We start from the raw sequence: 21,556 nt of genomic DNA, 5'->3' as shown, positions 1-21,556 counted from the left end.
CAAACTTCTCAGTTGTGCCTCATCATTCACCACTCAGTCACAGGCTATACCAATTTCCTGCAATTGCCCAAGCATACAATGCATCCTTTCACCTCCATGACTTTGTGAATACCTGTCATGGGCTGAAAATTGTGTCCCCTCTCCAAACTCATATGTTAAAGTCCTCAGGACCTCAGAATGTGACTTATTTGGAGATAGAGCCTTTAAAGAGGCAACTGATGTAAAATGAGGTCATATAAGTGGGCGTTGACCATGTGAGGATGCAGTGCGTAGGCAGCCACCTGAGAGCCAAGGAGAGAGGCCTCAGGAGAAGCCAGCTCTGCCAACACCTTGATCTTGGACTTCCAGCCTCCAGAACTGTGAGATAATAAATGTCTGTTGTTAAACCATCCAGTTTGTGGTATTCTATTATGGGAGCCCTAGCAAACTAATACAATGCTATTCCTTCTACTAGGAATTCCTTCAAACCTCAGTACACCCACACCTGCTACTTCTTCACCTGGCTAATTCTGACTTGTCTTTCACATCGAGCCCACCACCTTGGGGAAGCCTTCCCTAATTCCCTTGAAGCTGGTTAAGTGACCCTGGTCTGTGATTCTTCCCCTGTATAGTGCACTTATCCTGGTGTATTAAAAATTTTTTGTTTGTGGTAAGAACATTTAACATGAGATCTACATTCTTAACACAATTTTAAGTCTATGATACAGTAATTTTAACCATAGGCACTATTGTAAAACAGATCTCTATAACTTAATCAGCTTACATGATTGAAACTTTATACCCACTGAACAGCAGCTCCCCATTTCTCCCTTCCCCTGGCCCCTGGCAACCACCATTCTACTCTCTGTTTCTATATGTTTGACTATTTTAGATACCGCATGTAAGTGGTATCGTGCAGCATTCGTCCTTCTGTTATTGGCTTTTTTTCACTTAGCATAATGTTCAGGTTCATCCATGTTGTCACATATGGCAGGCTTTAATTCCTTTCTAAGGCTGAATAATATTACATTGTATGTTTGTATTCCATTCCCTTTATCCATTCATCTGTTGATGGACATTTAGGTTGTTTTCACATCTTGGCTAATGCTGCAGTGAATGTGGGAATGCAGATATACCTCTGAGATCCTGATTTCAATTCTTCTCGATAAATACCCAGAAGTGGGATAGCTGGATCATATGGTAGTTCTATTTTTAATTTTTTGAGGAACCTCCATACCATTTTCCATAGTGGCTGCACCATTTTACATTCGCACCAACAGGGTACAAATGTTCCAGTTTCTCCACATCCTTGCCAATACTTATCTTTTTTTTGCTGTTGTTAATAACCATCCTAACAGGTATAAAGTGATATCTCATTATTATTTTGATTTGCATTTCCCCAATAATTAGTGATTTTGAGCATCTTTTCATATACCTGTTGGCTATTTTGTATGTCTTTTTTTGGAGAAATGTCTATTTAAGTCCTTTGCCCATTTTAAAATTGGATTATTTGTTATTTTGCTGTTGAGTTGGAGTTCTTTATACATTTTGGATATTAACTCCTTATCAGATAGATAGTTTGAAAATATTTTATCCCACTCCGTAAGTTGCCTTTTCACTTTGTTGATGGTTTCTTTTGCTGTACAGAAGTCTTTTAGTTTGATGTGGTCTCTGCCCACTAGACTGTGAACACCTAAGGGCAAAGAGTGTCCCTTTCACGTCTTAGTCTCCAGTGCTAAACAGAGTGCCTGGCACACATCATATGTTTAATAAATGCTTGTTGGAATAAAATCCTGTCATTTCCTGCCTCCACATTTTCCCAACTCTGTGTATTTATTTTCTCACACTGCCGCCTCACTTGTAATGCTCTTCTCCACATCTTCCCAAGTCCAAATCATACCATCCTATAAAATTCACCTTAAAAATCATCTTTTGGAGAAATTTTTCTCTGATTGCACCAGCTAGAAGTGATCTTATCTTTCATTTGAATGCCCATTGTACTTTATATGTAGCTCATTTAACGTATTTTTCATTGTTATGTTGCCCAATATCTGAACCCCCTACCTCTGCTGCTCACCCTATAAATTTTTTTTCATAAATTTATTTATTTATTTTTAGCTGTGTTGGGTCTTCGTTGCTTCGCACAGGCTTTCTCTAGTTACGGCGAGCGGGGGCTACTCTTCGTTGTGGTGCACGGGGTTCTCATGGCGGTGGCTTCTCTTTGTTGGGGAGCACAGGCTCTAGGTGCAGGCTCAGTAGTTCTAGGCGCAGGGCTTCAGTAGTTGTGGCTCGCGGGCTCTAGAGCACAGGCTCAGTAGTTGGGGCGCACGGGCTTAGTTGCTCTGTGGCACGTGGGATCTTCCCGGACCAGAGCTCGAAAAGCTGGTGCTTGCTTTACCTGCCTTCCTTGCAGCTAGGGGGCTGGCACATGATCTAGGCTGAGCCAATGAAACACATCCACCTGGTACTTTGTATCGAAAGCGGGAGAGGTGAAGAATTAGCAACAGTGAGGAATGTGTCCCGTGGTGGTGGTGGCAATGGCAACAGCGACGCCCAATCTCCAGGGCAGTGTGCCACTGAGATGCCAGGACCCCAGGGTCACAGTCTACATTCCAGCCTCCAGGAGTCACAGGAAGCAGCAGGGGTGCTTCTGTTGGAATAGTTTGGGGGCACAGTTTGGTCTGTCTGGCTGCCTTGCTTACCTTGGTCTCTGCTCATTTTCTGAGTGTGATATTCCAGCCTTGCCATTAGCTCTATGAAAAGCCTACATCTGTGGCTGGAGCAGAAGAGCCTTGACTTGTAAAGAACGATAAGGTCCTTACTAGAGAATGGACTTGAGGATATGGGGAGGGGGAAGGGTAAGCTGGGACAAAGTGAGAGTGGCATGGACATATATACACTACCAAACATAAAATAGCTAGCTAGTGGGAAGCAGCCACATAGCACAGGGAGATCAGCTCGGTGCTTTGTGACCACCTAGAGAGGTGGGATAGGGAGGGTGGGAGGGAGATGCAAGAGGGAGGGGATATGGGGACATACGTAGATGTATAACTGATTCACTTTGTTATAAAGCAGAAACTAACACACCATTGTAAAACAATTATACTCCAATAAAGATGTTAAAAAAAAAAAAGCCTCACCCTGAAAAAAAAAAAAAAAAGAATGATAAGGTCTTTGACGGCAGGGCTCTGACTTGGTGAATTCACTAACTTGATTGCAGAGCTTTGTACACAGGAGGAATTCATTAAATATTTCCGAAGTCAATGAAAAAATAATTAGTGATTATTAGATATAGGGAAACCAATTGTTTATAGCTTTCTTTTCCAGTTGTTAGCTTCTGGCATTTTTCATCAATGTCACTTTTCCTTGATATATGGACACTTACCTTCAACATACTCCATATTTAGAGAAAAGACTTTAATTCCTGAAGTTGATTCCATTAAGCTATAATGCCTGCTATAAATTATAGTGCTTATATATGATTGACCCCAGATATTTCACTATTTGGTGAAATGAAGGGTTGAGAGAAGTACTTTAATAACAGTTCTATGATCTGTATGGCTGAATATGGGGAAGGAGGAAACTTGGGCAGAAGACATAGTCGCATGCTTGCTCATGTATATCTTTTTGTATTATTGTTAATAGCCATCCTAACAGGTGAGGTGGACAAACACCCATGCATAAGCAAGTAGAAGGCTGCACATGAAGAAGTGATGATGAATGTGAACCTGTGTGCCTGCATTTGATTGTAAACCTGGCTTTGTCCCACCTGGAGAATAGACATTGACTTTAATGCACAGATGGTAGAAGAGGTAGTTTATCTCAGTCAATTTAATCAAACCTGAAAGAAGGAAAGATTCAAACAAATATAACTTGGATATGAGATTTTCTGTTTTGTTCTTGACTTTATTTATTTATTTTTACAATATTGTAATAAGAAAAAACTTTTAGATGACACCCATAACAATGCAAAGCTACAGCAGTTAATTGTGTCAGCCTCTGCCTATTATGTAGAAATCCCTCTGAGGCCGCTAGGCTATAAAAATCCTCTTCCATTACCTGGTTTCACCTGAAATCCAGTGGGTCTGAAAGCCCATTATATGCCGTTCAAGGATGGCTATTAGAAAACAGAATAGAGATCATCTCTATTTTGTTCTGGCTCATTCTTTTCTGTTTTTTACTTGCATCTCTTCAGCATTTCCCTGTTTCCATTTCTGCCTATTGCTTCAAATCATTGCAGAAACATTTTTTTTCCTCCTGGCTTTGAGAGATCATGGAACATGATTGGTTTGGGAGGATAGCATGATTTTATTCTCACTGTTTTTGGCAAAAAGAGGGACCAAATAAAACCCTGTAGCTTCAGTTTTAGTCAGAAACAAACCTAGCCTTTGTAGGGAAGCACACATGATTTCGCCTTTGGAAGATGACTTTAAAACCACTCTTTCCTTTTCTGAGCTCCCTTCAAAACACACTGTATCCGTTAGGGATGCTTTAGGTCAGCACTGTCAAGTAGAGCTTTCTTGATGATGAAAATGTTCTAAAATTCTGGCTGTTCAATACATTAGCCACTAGCTCCATGTAGCTATTGAGAATTTGAAATTTGTCGTGTGATTGTAGCTATTGAGAATTTGAAATTTGTCGTGTGATTGAGGGACTGAACATTTAATTTTATTGACTTTTAATTAATTAAAATTTAAACAGTCAAATGTGGCTACAACATCATATGAATAGTAGCCGGCCCAGACTGATAAAACCATCTGGTAGGATTAGCAAGATGCAATCCTCAGATTTCTGCCCTGGTACCCTTAATATGCAGGCCTCCATCCTCATGTCCCTTGACTTGTGGCTGCAAATGACTGCTGTACCTCTAACCAGCATATCTGTATTCCATCAGGAAAAAGGAGGAAGAGGAAGAAGAGAAACTAGGAATCATCTGTACTTGTCACAGGGCTTAACTGTAATGGAGATTGGGAAATGGAGTTTTTAGTTTTTATAGCCTTGATAGCAGAGGTAGGCAAGGAGAAAAAAAGAGTTTGAGTCAGCCAATCTATAATGCCTGTCTCAACACCAAAATTTATTAGGCCCTCATGGATTACTGAGAAACTACACATGTGCTTAAAGAAAAATAGCTGATTAGGTAGCTGCCTGGCAAGGGGGCAGGCAGACAGCTAGAATCACCCAGGTGATGCAGTGTAAAAGTGGTGATGCTCATTTTCAGTTGATGAAATCCAAGAGACTTAAGTGCAGAAAGGTTAAGTGATCTAAGATAACACAATAATACCTTAAAGAGTAGGGATTCTCAAGCTTGGTTGAGGAATGGAATTACCTGGGGAGGTTTTAAAAATCCCAATGCCCAGGCTGTACCCCTGACCAATTCATTCATTCTCAAGGGGGGGATGTTCGGAGTGTAGCTAAGCTTGAGGACTGTGCTGTCTGTTGTGGAATAATAAAGTACCCCAAGACTTTCTGCCTTAAAACAACAATCATTCCGTGGACTTCCCTGGCAGTCCAGTGGTTAAGACTCTGCACTTCCACTGCAGGGGACACAGGTTCAGGGAACTAAGATCCTGCATGCCACATGGTGCGGCCAAAAAAAAAACAACCCAACAATCATTTCTTATGGTTTATTGTGGTGATTCTTCTCTTCCACGTGGTACTGACAGCAATCATTCTATGATGTGCAGCAAGCAGATGGGCTGGAGGGTCTAAGATAGATCTACTCATGTGCCTGATACCTTGACAGAAATGGTTCTTCAGAGGCTGGGCTCAGCTGGGACTGTTAACTAGAGCATCTACATGTGGCCTCTCTAGCACTGGGGCCTCAAGATAGGGACTTCTTACATGGCTGCTCAGGGGTCTAAGAGAGAATACTACCATGAATAAGGTAGACCATGACTTAGCCCCGGAAGTAACACAGCGTCACTTGTGCCATACTCTATTGGTTAAAGCAGTCACTGGCTCACCCAGCATCAATGGGAGGGGCATAGACCCCTCCTATCTTAGTCCATTCAGGCTGTTATAACAAAATATCACAGATTGGGTTTTCTTATAAACAAAAGAAAATTTTATTTCTCACAGTTCTGGAGACTGGGAAGTCCAAGATCAAGGCACCAGCATAGTCACATTGTGGTAAGGGCCAGCTTTCTGGTTCATAGCTGGCACCTTCTGTAGTATCCTCATGTGGTGGAAGGGGTGAGGGAGCTCTCTGGGGTCTCTTCTCTAAGGCACTAATTCCATTCATGAAGGCTCCACCCTCATGACTTAAGCACCTCCCAAAGCCCCCACCTCCCACATCCTAATAGCATTTTGGGGCATTAGGATTTCAACATACGAGCTTTGGGGGGAGGACACAAACATTCAGACCATAGCACCCCCCCAACTCTCAATGGGAGGAAAGTCAAATAATTTGGGGCCATGTTTTAAAACCACCACAGAAGGTTACAGGGCAGTGGTTCTCAAACTTTATTATGCATTTGAATCCTCTGGGATTCCTGTTGAAGTGCACATTCTGATTCAGGTCTGGGATAGAGCCCAAGATTCTATAGCGGGATCCAATGCTGCCGTTCCTTGGACCACACTTTGAGTAGCAAGGGTGTAAGAAAATTCAAACTTCAATCTGGTCAGCTGTGTCTTTCTGATCGCCCCCCACCAAGCACAGTCACTCGGAATCCAATCCTTGTTGCCTTGGTGAGTGTGTGTGTAATAAATGTTGTTAGGAAGGAAGCTCTTGCCCCTTTCAATGAAAGGATTAAAATATCAAATCAGGCTCAAGTGGTGAGCAAAGAAACAGCAGTTGAGTTTTCAGCAAGAACCTATGGTTTTCTTAAGCAGAATCTATCATTTAGCTGAATGCTTTTCCAGGCCAGTCTGGGACCTGGATCACACAGTGAGACCTGGGTTCTAATTCTTGCTTTGCTACCAATTACCTGTGCAGGCATAGGTCAGTTGCATTTATCCCTCAGTTTTCTCATCTGTACAATTAGGTAAATACAGATCTTCCTTAAGGTCTCTTCTGACTCCAACTAGCTCCACAACCCAGTTTCAAAGAGTGGTTACACTTGTACACTTGTTTCACTGAAAATGTAAGTTTGTCTCAAAAATGTAACCAAAGAGACAATATAGCATATTCTGAGGGAATATGGCCTGATTTACCCTCTTGGTCTAGGTGGGCCCTTTGCCTTGGTTAGAAGCATCTGCCCTAGCCTTAGTCCTGGTCAGAACACTTCAAAGTCAGCCTTAATCCTCCCCCACCACAGCCTCTCACCAGGACAGTATAGCCATAGGTCTCACAGACACTAAATTAGGACACTGAATTTTGATAAGGACAACCATTTCTCCAATGGAAACATTTAACCTCTGTGACAGAATGGATCTAATGGGTAATTAGGTTTCTGCTGTGATAATGCTGTGTAACAAACAATCCTAAAGTTCAGTGTCTTACACAAGCATTTATTTCTCACTCATGGGCCTCAGGGTTAGTTTGGGCAGTTCTGCCTCAGGCTGCAGCTCAAGTTCAGATCTGATAACAGCAGCGACATGGGTCATGTTCTTTTCATGGTGAAGGTAGAGGCACAAGATGCCAGGCTAAGCCAAGTAAACACATTTAGAGCCTCTGCTCATGCTGTGTTTGCTATTGTCTCATTGGCCAAAGTAAGTCACATGACCAAGGATGAAGCCCATAGGGCAAGGAAATCTACTCTACCTACTTTACTGGGAGTCCCTGCAAAGTCACATAGCAAAGGGTGTGGTGATATAATGTTAATAGGGGGACAGAGTAAAGAGTGGGTACAATAATCCAATCTGCTACTGTGGGGCATAGCTTTTTTCTCCCCAATATTTTATTATGAAAAATTTCAAGCATAGAAAATTTGAAAGAATTCTACAGTGAACACCCATATACTCTCCATCTACATTCTACAATTAATATTTCATTATATTTGATTTATCACATTATCTATCTCTTCATCATCCATCAATCTTATTTTTGATGCATTGCATATATCAGTACATCTCCTCTTAAGTACTTAAGTATGCATAAAGTTAACTGGAGTTTAATATTGTTTGTGGTTAATTTTTTCCTTTGAGATAACAATTACATACATTAAAATGCATGCATCTTAAGTGGACCATTTCATGAGTTTTGCAAAAAGCATACACCTGTGTAACCCAAACTACATTCAAGATATAGAATATTATTATCACCCCAGAAAGTTCCCTTGGGACATAGCTTTTCAGTAGTTTTCTTTTTCATCTCACAAATTTATCAATTGTAGATCCACATAATGCAGTCTAAAAATTGTTCCACCGCTAAGTGAAACACATAGGAATGAGCAGAAACGCAACAATGGGAAGCCCCATGCTGCCCTTCCTGAGGCCAGCTGGGGCTGTGGCCAGAATTACAAAGTGCTCATAGAAGGAGGGCATTTATTTATTTAAAAGTTATTTGTATTTTATTTTATTTTTTTAAAAATTTAAAAGTTTTTAATACAATTTTAAAGGTTACGTTCCAGTTACAGTTATTACAAAATATTGGCTATATTCCCCGTGTTATACAACACATCCTTGAGCCTATCTTACACCCAATAGTTTGTACCTCCCACTCCCCCACCCTTATATTGCCCCCCCCCACTGGTAACCACTAGTTTGTTCTCTGTGTCTGTGAGTCTGCTTCTTTTCTGTTATATTCACTAGTTTGCTTTATTTTTTAGATTCCACACATAAATGATATCATACAGTACTTGTCTTTCTCTGACTTATTTCCCTTAGCATATCAAAATTATTTTTGAGAGCCACCAGAGCTGCTGCCACTCCACAAGAAACCTCTGTGTGAATTACAAAAATGCTCACTTTCTGGGCAGGTGTAGCTCTTCTCACTTAGCTTGGGGAGCCCAGAGGACCTTTGTGCAAGTTCGGAAAACCCTCATTTTCCCAATTGGAAGCAGCCCCCACCAGGGTGCAGGTTTGGTGAGCAGGGAGGGCTGGATTTTAGTCCTGGCTAATGTGCTATCCTCTTGGCACACACTCTAGGAAACAACCTGCAAAACCATGCATGAAGCCCTAGGTGAATGCTATGCACCGGGCCCTGTGTGCTAGGTGCTGGGGAGACTGCAGTGAGGAAAGCAGACATGATTTCTGGCCTCAAAGAACTTACATTCAAGCAGGACCAACTTACATTCCAGAGTTGAGCGATCTATTCAGCAGCAACTATTCAGCAGTAGTTAGCAGTCTGGACACGTAGTTGATATGTGAACTGCCTGCAGTTGATAAAGACAGACTGAAAATCTTTGAAGTCCAGATACAAGAAAACAATCTCTGACACTGGTGGGATTGAAGTTCAACAGGACTAAGACAGAAATGCTCCCCTAATCACATCCTAAGGCTTTCTCTTCATGGAGAGAAATTTGAAATTAACATTGGAGCCATGGGGTATATTTTGTATTGTCTGCTATCAATACATTCAGACTTCAGTTCATTGTTAGTGAATCATTTCAAGCTGAGACATTCTTGACTAATTCTCACCACTTCCTTTATTTCTTGAGCACCAAGTTGAATGAATCATTTCCAGGGATAGTTCTCATTAATGCCTTCAGGAGCCCAGTAGGTTCTGTACAGACGAGAAGCACTCAGCTTGAGAAAATACAGTGAGGGGATTATGGGAAACTGGAGAGCACATGCCCCCTTACCATATTCAAGTATAATTCAAAAATAATAAAAAAATAATAACAGTATTAATAATAAAATAAACAAATGTGATGGCCAAACAAAATGTACTTACAGAATGGGTTTGGCCAACCTGTGACCTCTGAGGTATATTGATAGAAATGTACACTTAGTGTTCTTATCAGACAGACCAGGTAAGTGGCAGCAGCGCCTGTTATGGAATAGGGTATAGCCCTGTAGGCAGGTCCATTCTTACCTTGGAGTGGAGTATGTTACTCATGCTCTGGGCTGTATGATCTTATTTTTTCTTTAATAAATTTATTTACTTATTTAATTTTTGGCTGCATTGGGTCTTCATTGCTGCGCATGGGCTTTCTCTATTGGGTTACTCTTCTTTGCGGTGCGTGGGCTTCTCATGGCAGTGGCTTCTCTTGTTGCGGAGCACAGGCTCTATGCGCCCAGGTTTCAGTAGTTGTGGTGCGTGGGCTCAGTAGTTGTGGCTCGTGGGCTCTAGAGCGCAGGCTCAGTAGTTGTGGTGCACGGGCTTAGTTGCTCCACGGCATGTGGGATCTTCCTGGACCAGGGCTTGAACCCATGTCCCCTGCATTGGCAGGCGGATTCTTAACCACTGAGCCACCAGGGAAGCCCTGGGCTGTATGATCTTAAATGAATTAGAGAATGAAGGATTGTCTGAAGGAGGTTATGCTGCTGTATCATTTACAATTAAGTTTGCTTGTAAACAACAGCCCCCTCCCCCTAACAAATAATAGGATAGAACTTTCTCTCCCATTTCTCTCAGGTAAAGGAAATCTGGAAGTAGGCTGTCCACGAATGGTATAATATCTTCAGTCTCTTCTCTTTTTCCCCTACCATACTCAGAGCACAGCTTCCATCTTCAAGGTCACTTCACGGTCCAAGTTGGCAGGTGATGCTTCAGCCATCAAGTCTGTTTTGCAGGCTGGAAGACAGAAAAAAAAAAAGGTAGGACAAATGGTCATACACTGTTAAGGATCCTACCTGGGAGACCCACCCAATGCTTCCATTCACATTTCACTGAACAGAACTTAGTCCCATAGCCATACCTTGCTGCAAGGGAAGCTGGGAAATTATAGCTTTCTGTTTTTGCTCTTTTGCTGGGCACATTGACTAGGGGATATTGGAGGCTGACTAGTTATCTCTGCCTCGGTTGCAAATCAGTGGCTCTTATTGAAACTACTACTGCTAAAATGAGTTTGTAGGAGCTGAAGAATAAATGTTATACAAAGATTATTTGCATAAAGCTGGTCTTCATTTTTTCAGTAGAAGGCAACAGAATCCCCTTTTTTATTGAGTGAAATTCACAAAACATAAAATTAACCATTTAAAGTGAACATTTCAGTGGCATTTAGCGCATTCACAGTGTTGTGCAAACATCATCTCTCTAGTTCCCAAACATTTTCATCACCTCAGTGGAACCTGAACCCATTAAGCAGTTGTTGTCATTCCCCCTTCTCCCCCACCCCTGGTAACCACCAACCTGCATTCAGTCTCTATGGATTTACCTATTCTGGATATTTCATATGAATGGAATCATACAGTATGTGACTTTTTGTGTCTGGCTTCCTTTACTTAGCATGTTTTCAAAGTTCATGCATCTTGTAGCATGTGTCAGTACTTTGTTTCTTTCTCATAGCTGAACACGAAAGGAGCATCCTTTTAGCAGGTACGGTACCTGACACACTCCATGCCACATTCTAAACAAAGGCCTTTTAATTGGGTATAATATTCCTGAACAGTCTTGCTGAGGCAGACATAGGTACAAGTCCCAAGACCTTGGTGTAAGTATCCTCTTTGTAGCTAATGAATGGATCCTTGATTTTCTATGAAGCAGCAGCCTCACAACTGCACTAAGCCAATTGTGACAATCCCGCTCCTTGTTTTGTCAGCCTCTCTTGCAGCCAGAGGTGGTAACTTAAGCTCCGGGTGATGAGACCCAAGCTGAAGTATGCTGGGACTCAGAGAGTTAGGTCTAGAAAATCTTTTGCCTTCTTGACAAAAGGAGAGAGGCTGCAGGGGCCCTCCCCCCATCTTCCTGCTCTGAACCTAGACCCTATGGTTGGAGCTGTTTTACCAAACTGAACTTGGGTCCACTTGCCTGCTGTACAGCACAGCCAATTTACTGACACCAGGTTGAGGTGAAGGAAAGTACAAGCATTTATTGCAGGGTACCAAGCAAGGAGAACAGGCAGCTCATGCCCAAAAGGCCTGAACTCCCTGATGGCTTTCAGGGAAGGGGTTTTAAAGGCAACATTTGGGGTGAGGGTTGCAGCTTGTGGACTTTCTTCTGATTGGTTGGTGGTGAGGTAACAGGGTGACGTTTCAGGAATGCCAATTATCAACCTTCTGGTTCCAATCAGTCTGGGGTCTACGTGCTTGTGCTCAGCACGTAGTCATAATCCTCCACCTGGGTAGGAGGTCTTAGTTCCTGCAGAGCAACTCAAAGATGTGTGTCAGATTGTTATGTATATTCCTTGAGGAGGAACTAGGACTTTGTTTTATTGCTGACTATTGTTTAAATTATCATTACTTTTCTTTTTAAACTGCTTTTTCTTTGTTTCTGCATTCCCTCATTTCCTTAATTAGTAACTGCTTAAGTCTGCTCTTTGGAACTTGGGGAAGACCTAGGAGACTAAAGCCTTTTTCCTACAAACAAGAAATAGGGGATACAGAGGGGCTTTTGTTCCCGGAAAGGCCCTGAAGGGTCCTGCTCAGTTTCAATCCCCCTTTTTCTTTGATACTCCTCAATCCTAAGGGGAACAGGGACGGGACAAGAAAGGGAATAAAGTTTTGGATAGAGAAGTTAATCATAAAATTGGCAGGGGAACTCAGTTTTAGGGGGGACTCGGTTTTAGCTGCAGTATTTGTCTCTCAATCATAAAGGCTGGGCTGTGTGAAGATGCGGTCCTTATATCCTTGAGGCACTGAACCTGTACTAGCAGCTTCCTACAGAGAGAATTCCTGTTATATGAGTAAGATAAACTCCTATTTGCTTTAGCCATTGGGAGACAGGTTTTCTGCTACTTATAGCGAAAGTATTTCTAATAAACCTGATGAGTTCCTTTTAACTGATGAGTTTTCCTGTACATGTCAGAGGCAAAAGTTTACAGCCACCATGGGAAGAAGGATGACGTCTGTGGAGGGGACTCCTAAGGTATACTGTGGCTAACCTCTGACTAGAGTCTGAGGCAGCACTTTTCTAATATGGCTACCGAATCATAAACATGTAGTCTGTGTGGTTTCATGCAGGCATGCAGGTAATGGTACCTGGGTCTTCCCTGTGTCTTCTTGCCCATCTTGCATTACGAAAAGGATAATCTGTTTATACTTGTGATAGTCAACACATCCACAGAAGTTCCCCAGGGGCTATTCGACCTTAGCTGTCATCAACTCACAGAGTGGTGCACTGCAGCCATCCCTGGGTGGAAGCCCAAATTTGGAGGATGCTAAAAGGAGCTTAAAAAATGCAATACCAACATTTTGCTTAATGTAGTGAGACAGGAGCAGGCAGATAGAAGGGACAAACTTGAACTGTTAATAAAAGCTTCGAGGAGTATCTTTAGCTCATAATAGGCTCTTTTTAAAAATTTTAAAGCGTCTTGATAATAAGGTCATTCTCTCCAGCATTTGCTTAACTATCTTCAGATTACTTTAAGATAATTAAAAGGAATCTGGAGGTTTCCCAAGGCTTTGCTTAAATGATTCACATTTAGAGGAATTTCAGTGTGTTTAATAAGAAACATAAAACTATGAGTGTCTAGAAATGACTTTGCCTTTTTTCAAGAGAATCTGAACTGAGACTGAATTTGAATTGAGAGGGATTTTCGGCCTTTGGAAATAGAAGAAAAAATGGAGCACTGTGATTTGGGGATGATAAAATAGCTGAAAAAAAACCCCCAAACCTTTTCTTTTATATTTAAAGGTAACTTTAATTTGGAATATGTTACAAGGGTATTATAGCATTAAATACATAAAATATATTTAAATCCTTTCAGTTTTCCAAGACTGCACTGAATTTTAACTATACATATTTACTGACACAGATCAAGTAAGTGGATTCCATAGAAATAGATCAATGAAAGTAAGAAGGGGGCAGAAAATATATTAGACAAAAACAAGTGATAACTAAAAAGATATGAATTCTAAATAAAGTAGATGATCAAAAAGCCACATGAGGTACCTTGGAAAAATATAGAACTCACAAAATGACTTCCAGTTTAATTGTATTATATGTATATAGCTAAACATTTTTTTAAAATATCCTCTGCTCTATTTATATATGTTTAATCATTTATTCAGCAAATGTTTTTGAACATCTACTATGTACCAGGCATTGTGCTCAATGCATTATTTAGCTAGAGATAAATATAAAAAGCAACAATAAAAAATACAACAACAACAACAACAAAAAAGACTCAATTTCTGCCTCTAAAGAGCTTAATGTAAAGTGGGATATCAACAGATAATTAGATAATGTGATACAACATGGGAAGGGTCATATTACAATTAACCACAAGGTATTAGGGGAAAATATAGGAAACAGACCTAACCCAGATTAAGGAGGCTTCCTGGAATAGGTAGCATCTGAACTGGGCTTTCAACTACTGGCAGCAGGTGTCAGATCAAAATGATTATAAGGCAGACAGAGGAGCATATGCAGCAGCCCAGAGGCATTAAGCTTTCTTGATGCTCTTAGGGAAGAGTGAGAGAGTAGGGGCCACAGCTAGAGATGAATCTAGAGAGGTGGGCAGGGGACAAATCACAAATGTATTAGTTAGTATAGGCTAGATTTTACTGTGGTAATTTATTTTATTTTATTTTATTCTGTTTTATTTTTAAAATTTAGTATTTATTTTTTAATTTATTTTTGGCTGCATCAGACTTAGTTGCGGCATGCAGGATCTTCCTTGAGGCACGCGGGATCTTTCATTGAGGCACGCGGGCTCTTCACTGTGGCACGTGGGCTTCTCTCTAGTTGTGGAGTGCGGGCTTTCTCTCTCTAGCTGTGGTGCGGAGGCTCCAGGGTGCATGGGCTCTGTAGTTGTGGCATGCGGGTTCCAGAGTGTGTGGGCTCTGTAGTTTGCAGCATGTAGGCTCTCTAGTTGAGGTGTGCGAGCTCAATAGTTGTGGCTCAGGCTTAGCTGTCCCATGGCATGTGGGATCTTAGTTCCCTGATCAGGGATCAAACCCACATCCCCTGCATTGTAAGGCAGATTCTTTACCACCGGACCACCAGGGAAGTCCCCTGTGGTAATGTTATTGAGTGCAAGTTTGTGTGTCTGATGCACAGCGAGGCCAAACAAACCAAAAGGTCGGAGTTTGGAGCAGTGAAAGACTTATTGCAGGGCCAAGCAAGGAGAATGGGTGACTCATGCTCAAAAACCCCCAAACTCCCTGATGGTTTTCAGGGAGAAGCTTTTATAGGCAAAATTTGGGGTGAAGGCTGCAGGGTGTGTGACTTTCTCCTGATTGGTTGGTGGTGAGGAAACAGGGTGGTGCCCCAGGAATCTCGTGCTCAGCCTGAAGTTACCATCCTCTACCAGATTGGGGTCCTTAGTTGAAAATATTCAAAGTGGTTTTTTCTTTTTAATTAAAGCCTCAGTAAATTAGTAACTCTCCAGCTTATCTGTGAAAACCTATCAGAGAGTTAATTTTGGACACTTGATTTCCAGTTCTAGAAAACAGGTCCCTCACCATGATGCTAAGATTTATACCCTTAGACTTCATAGTACCCTATGGATGTGCCTGGACTTAAGGGTTCAGCTTTCCTTTCCTGCCACATCCTGCCACATCCTGCCACATTTCAGGGTAACTGAACTTAGGACATATCTCTAGGGGACTTTTTTTTTTTCCAAATCATGGTTTTTATTTTACTTTTTGTTTCCAGTTTCATTGAGATCTAATTGACATACATCACTGAGTTTCAAGTGTACAGCATAAAGGTTTGACTTATATTATGAAATGTTTAGGGGACTTCTTGAAGGCTTAACGACCTCCTTAAACCAATATAAAATTGGAGAATGTCCAAGGGTAACAAAAGGGTTTGTTAACACATAATGTGGAGGAATTATTTAGATCAACACACAGTAAAATGTATTTTTTAATATACACTTGTATGAATTTAACATGTATACAGATTCATATAACCACTACAACAATCAGGATACAGAGCAATTCTGTCACCCCAAAAACCTCCCTTGTGCTATCTGTTTATAATTACACTCTTCCTCTCCTACTAACTCCTGGCAACTACTGATCTGTTCTCCGTAACTATAGTTTTGTCTTTTCAAGAATGTCCTAAAAACTATGTGAAGGGTTGGAGGTGGTAGCTAACACTATGGTGATAATCATTTTGTAATTTATAAATGTATCAAATCAACACATTGTACACTTCAACTTACAATGTTATGTGTTGATTATATCTCAGTAAAGCTGGGAAAAAAAGAGAATGTCATAAACATAGATTCATATAGTATGCAACCTTTGAGACTGCCACTCATCATAATGCCTCTGAGATTCATTCAAGTTATTAGGTATATCAATTGTTTAGTCCTTTTTATTGTTGAGTAGTATTCCATTGTGTGACGTACTAGAGTTTATTCACGCATTGAAGGACATGTGGGTTGTTTCCAGTTTGGGGGGTATTACAAATAAAGTGGTGATTAACTATATATATATAGGTTTTTTTATGAACATAAGTTTCATTCCTCTTGGATATATACCTAGGAGTGGGATTGCTTGCTTTTATGGGTAAATATATATTAATTTTATAAGGAACTGCCAAACTATTTTCCAGAGTGGTTATACCAGTTTCCATTTCCACCTGCAGTGTACAAGAGTTCTAGGTACTTTGCTTTCTCACCTTTACTTGGTATTGTCAGCATTTTTTACTGAAGCCATTCTAATAGGTAGTAATCATGGCATTAATTTTCATTTCTCTAATGGCTACAGATGTTAAACATCTTTTCATGTCATTATTTGTCCTCCACATATCCTCTTTTGTTAAGTGTCAAAGTCTTTTGCCCATTTTTAAATTGAGTTCATTTTTTTGGGCATATGAATATCCAATTATTTCAAACCATTTGTTGAAAAGAATGTACTTTCTCCATTGAATTGCTTATGTACTTTTGTCAAAAATCAATTCACCATATTTGTGTGTAGACCTACGTCTGGACTCTATTCTATTCCATTGATCTATATATCTATTCTTTCGCCAATAATACCTTGCCTTGATTGCTTTATGCCTTATTACTTAATATAGTAGCTTTATAATAAGTCTTAAATTGGGTAGTATGGGGTCTCCAGTTTTATTCTTCTTTTAAAAATTTGTTTTGGCTATTCTAGGTACTTTGATGTTCCTATTAATTTTAGATTTTCCTTGTCTATATTTACAAAAATTTCTTCAGAGACGTTGGCTGGAATTGCATTAAATCTGTACATCAGTTTGGAGGGAATTAACATCTTTGCTAGGTTTCTGATAAATAAACATGGTATGTCTCTCCATTTATTGAGGCCTTCTTTCATTTCTTTCATCAGCGTTTTGTAGTTTTTAGCATATAGATCCTGAACATGTTTTGTTAAATTTATATCTAAGTATTTTCTTTTATTTTCTACTATTGTGAATGATATATTTTAAAAATTGTTACCTCAAATTGCACATGGCTAGTGCATAGCAATAGTTCTAGGATTTTATGGATTCCTTGGGATCTTCTAAGTAGACGATGATGTCCATCTGTGAATAGGAGAAATTTTCTAATATCCTTTGAGAACTCCTTTTATCCCCCTTCCTTTTCATTTTGTTTCTTCTGGGTTTTTTGTTCCTCTGTTTCCTCAGTATTCGATTTAAATTTATATATTGTGATTTTTGCAATATCTGTATGCCTTTTGTTATTTTTTTCTGCCTTATTGCACTGACTAAGAGCTTCGCTCCACTGTTGAATAGGAGTGGTGATAGTGGACCTTCCTGCCTCTTTCCTCATCTTAGGGGGAAATAATTCAGTCTTTAACCTTAAGAATGATGTTAGCTGTAGTGGTTTTTTGTTTGTTTTTTGTTTTTGTTTTTACACATGGTCTTTATCAAGTTGAGGCAGTTCCCTTTTATTCCTGTTTTGCTGAAAGTTGTTATCATGAATGGACAAGTCAACAATTTTGTCAAATACTTTCTCTGCACCAATATGATCATGTGGTTTTTCTTTAGATAGTTAATATGGTAGATTTCATTGATTAATTGTCTCATGTTAAACCAGCCTTGCAATCCCAGGAAAAACACCACTTGGTTATGATGTATACTTCTTTTTTTTGTTAGATTCAATTTGCTAATACTTTGTTGGGGAGTTTTATGTCTAAGTTCATGAGAGAGAGTGTTCTGCAGCTTTCTTTTCTTGAACTGTCTGTCGGTTTTGGTATCAGGGTAATGTTGGCCTCATAAAATGAGAAGTGTTCATTCCTCTCATATTTTCTCTGAGGGATTGTGTAGTATTGGTGTTATTTCTTCTTAAAAATTTTCAGTGGAATTTACCAGTGAAACCACCTGGGCCTGTAGAATTCTTCTTTGGAATGTTTTTTACTACGAGTTCAATTTATTCAACAAGTGTATGTGGTATGCTGAATTATGGCCTCCTATATCTATGTCCTAATTTCCAGAACCTGTGGATATATTACCCTACTGGCAAAAGGGACCCTGTAAACGTGATCAAGTTAAAGATCTAGAGATGGGGAGATTACCTGGATTGTCTGAATGGGCCCCAAATGTACTCACAAGAATCCTTTAAAAAGGGAGGCAAGAAAGTCAAAGGAGGAAGTAGGAGATGTGGCAATGGAAGTAAGACGCTACACTGCTGATTTTGAAGATGGAGGAAAGGACCATGAGGCAGGTAATGCAGCTCCATTAGCTGGAAGAGGCAAGGAAATGGATTTTCCCCTTGAGCCTCCAAAAGGAACCAGCCTTGCTGAATTTAGCCCAGTGAATTTAGCCCAGTGAAACTGATTGCAGACTTTTGTTCCATGTGCACTTAAAGACAATGTGTATTCTGCTGTTGTTGGGTGGAGTGTTCCATAAATGTCAATTACATCCAGTTGGTTGATTGTGTTGTTCAGATCTTCTATATCCTTGCAGATTTTCTGTCTATTAGTTCTATCTATTACAGAGAGAGGAGTATTGAAATCTCCAACTCTAATTGTGGACATCTTTATTTCTCCTTTCAGTTCTGTCGTCTGTTGCCTCATGTGTTTTAAAGCTCTGGTATTTGATGCACACACATAGCTAGAACTGTGTGGTAGGCAGTCCCTAAGAAGGTGTGTCCAAATGAACTAACCTCTTGATGTTCATGCCTTTGTAATACCCTCCCATTGAGCAGGGGCAGGACCAGGGACTTGCTTCTAATGGGTAGAATATGGCAAAGGTTATGGGATGTCACCCTCTTGATTGTCATGTTATATGGCAAAGATGATGAAATGTCGCTCCCATAATTATTTCACATTATGTAAGACTCCATCTTAGCAAACTGGAGTGAGAGATTATCTTTGTTGGATTGATGAAGTAAGCAGCCATGTTGAGGAAACCCACATGGCAAGGAGCTTCAGTCAGCCTCTAGGAACTGCAGGTGGCCTCTCATATCTGAGGGTGGCTTCCAAAGGACGGCCAAGAAAAATCTAGGGCCCTTAGTTACTTATACTGCTGCAAGGAAATGAATTCTGCCCCAAACCTGGATGAGTTTGGAAGGGGATTTTTCCCCAGTCAAGCTTATGATGAGACTGCATCCTTAGCTGATACCTAGATTGCAGGCACCTGAAGCAGAGAACCTAGTTAAGCTGTGCCCTGATTTCTGACCTACAAAAACTGTCAGATAACAGATGTGCATTGTTTTAAGTCACTCAGTTTGTGGGTAATTTGTTACACAGCAATAGAAAACTAGTGCAGATTGTAATGTCTTCTTGGTGGATAGATCAGTTATTGTTATGTAATGCCCCTCTTCGTTCCTAGTAATTTTCTTTGCTGGGAAGTCTAAGTCTGATATTAATAAAGTCACTCCAGCTTTCTGTTATTCATGTTTACATGGTATATATGTTTCCATCCTTTTACTTTAAACCTACCTATGTCAGGATATTTGAAGTGAACTTCTTCCTTTCTTTTTTGAATGACAAAGTCAGGTTTATTGCCCTGGGTTAAACCAGTGGAGAAGGGATGTGGGGAGGGGGAGGGTGGACACAGAGAGTGGCTGAAGGCATCCTCCTGGCCTTGGCCTGTGTGGCGTCCTCAGCACTCTGGTAAGCCAACCAGCGTACTTGGGACCTGCTGATCACTTGCTCACGGGCCAGGCCCCCACTAAAGTTCAAGGCGCAACCCAAGGCTCTGCAGAGCAAGCCCCCTTCTCCGTATGGAGTTACCTGCATAGGTCTGAGCACAGCATCCTTAGGAAGGTGTCTTGGTGGAGGAGAAGGCTGCTGCCTTCTTGGTGAGGGTCTTCAACAGTGCCAGGTTCTCGGGCAGCCCGGTGCTGGCTTTCATCACATCATGTTTGATGTTCTTCCGGATCCTGACCGCTAGGTTTGTCTCAAGCTTTTGCTGCTGCACCATGCTTGCCTTCTTGGGTGTGAGAAACCAACGGCCCTTCCTCGGGCCCGATTCCACTCCAAGGCCGCCGCTGTCTTGCTCTTCGCTGGCTTCTGCACTTGAAGTGAATTTCTAGGCACTTATTTTGGGGTCTTGTTTGTATCCATTATGACATTCTCTCTTAATTGATTTGTATAGACCATTTACCTTTAATGTAGTTATTGATATGTTTGGATTTATGTCTACCATTTTACTATTTGTTTTCTTTTGTTCTCTCTGGTTTTTGTTCCTCCATTTCCCCTTTCCTGCCTATTTTTGGGTTCCTTTGAACACGTTTTAGTATTCCATTTAATTCATATATTGTGTTATTAAAATTCTTATCTCTTTGTATATTCTAGGGAATACAACATACATACTTAAGTTTTTACAATCTACCTAGAATCAATATTTTACCAATTCAAGTGGAATATAGAAACCATACTAACATATAGGTCCCTTTATCCCCCTACCCCTTTATGTTATGGTTGTTTGTGTATTACATCTACATATATTGAAAATCCCATTAGATCATGTTATAATTTTTGTTTTCAAAAAGCCTATTTTAAAGAGAAGAACTTCTCTTAGCCATCCTTTTATAGCAGGTCTGCTGTCAATGGATTCTCTCAGTTTTCCTTCTTTGGTGAATGTTTTTATTTCACTGTTATTCCTGAAAGCTATTTTTGCTGGATATATTATTTGGGGTTGACAGTTCTTTCGGCACTTTAAAAATGTTGTGCACTTCCTTATGACCACCTTGGTTTCTGATGAGAAATCCATAGTCATTTGAATTGTCATTATTCTAAATGTAATTTGTTATTCTTCTGCTTTCAATGTATTTTCTTTGCCTTTCTTGTCAACAGTTTGAATATAATATGTGTGGACATTGATTCTTTTGAGTTTGCCCTGTTTGGACTTTGCTGGGGTTCTTGAATCTGCAGGTTTATTTCTTTTGCTAACTTTGGAATGTTTTTAGTTATTATATGTGCACATATTTTTTTTTTTCTGTATCACACTCTTTCTCCTGTCCTGGGACTCCAAACACGTGAATGTTAGACCTTTTGTTATTATCCTACAGGTCTTTGTGGCTATATTAATTTATTTCTCAATTTTTCCTCTCTGTTGTTCAAGTTGGATAATTTCTATTGATCTGTCTTCAAGTTTACTGACTCATCTTCATTCTGCTACTGAGCCCATTTAGTCACCTTTAAAATTTCAATTATTATATTTTTCAGTTATAACATTTCAGTTTGGTTCTTCCTTTATTGTTTACTCCTTTGCTGAGACTTTCTG

The sequence above is a fragment of the Eschrichtius robustus genome, chromosome X, assembly GCF_028021215.1.
Source record: "Eschrichtius robustus isolate mEscRob2 chromosome X, mEscRob2.pri, whole genome shotgun sequence".
In the NCBI taxonomy this organism is placed as follows: domain Eukaryota; kingdom Metazoa; phylum Chordata; class Mammalia; order Artiodactyla; family Eschrichtiidae; genus Eschrichtius; species Eschrichtius robustus.
This window is presented reverse-complemented; position numbering follows the sequence as displayed.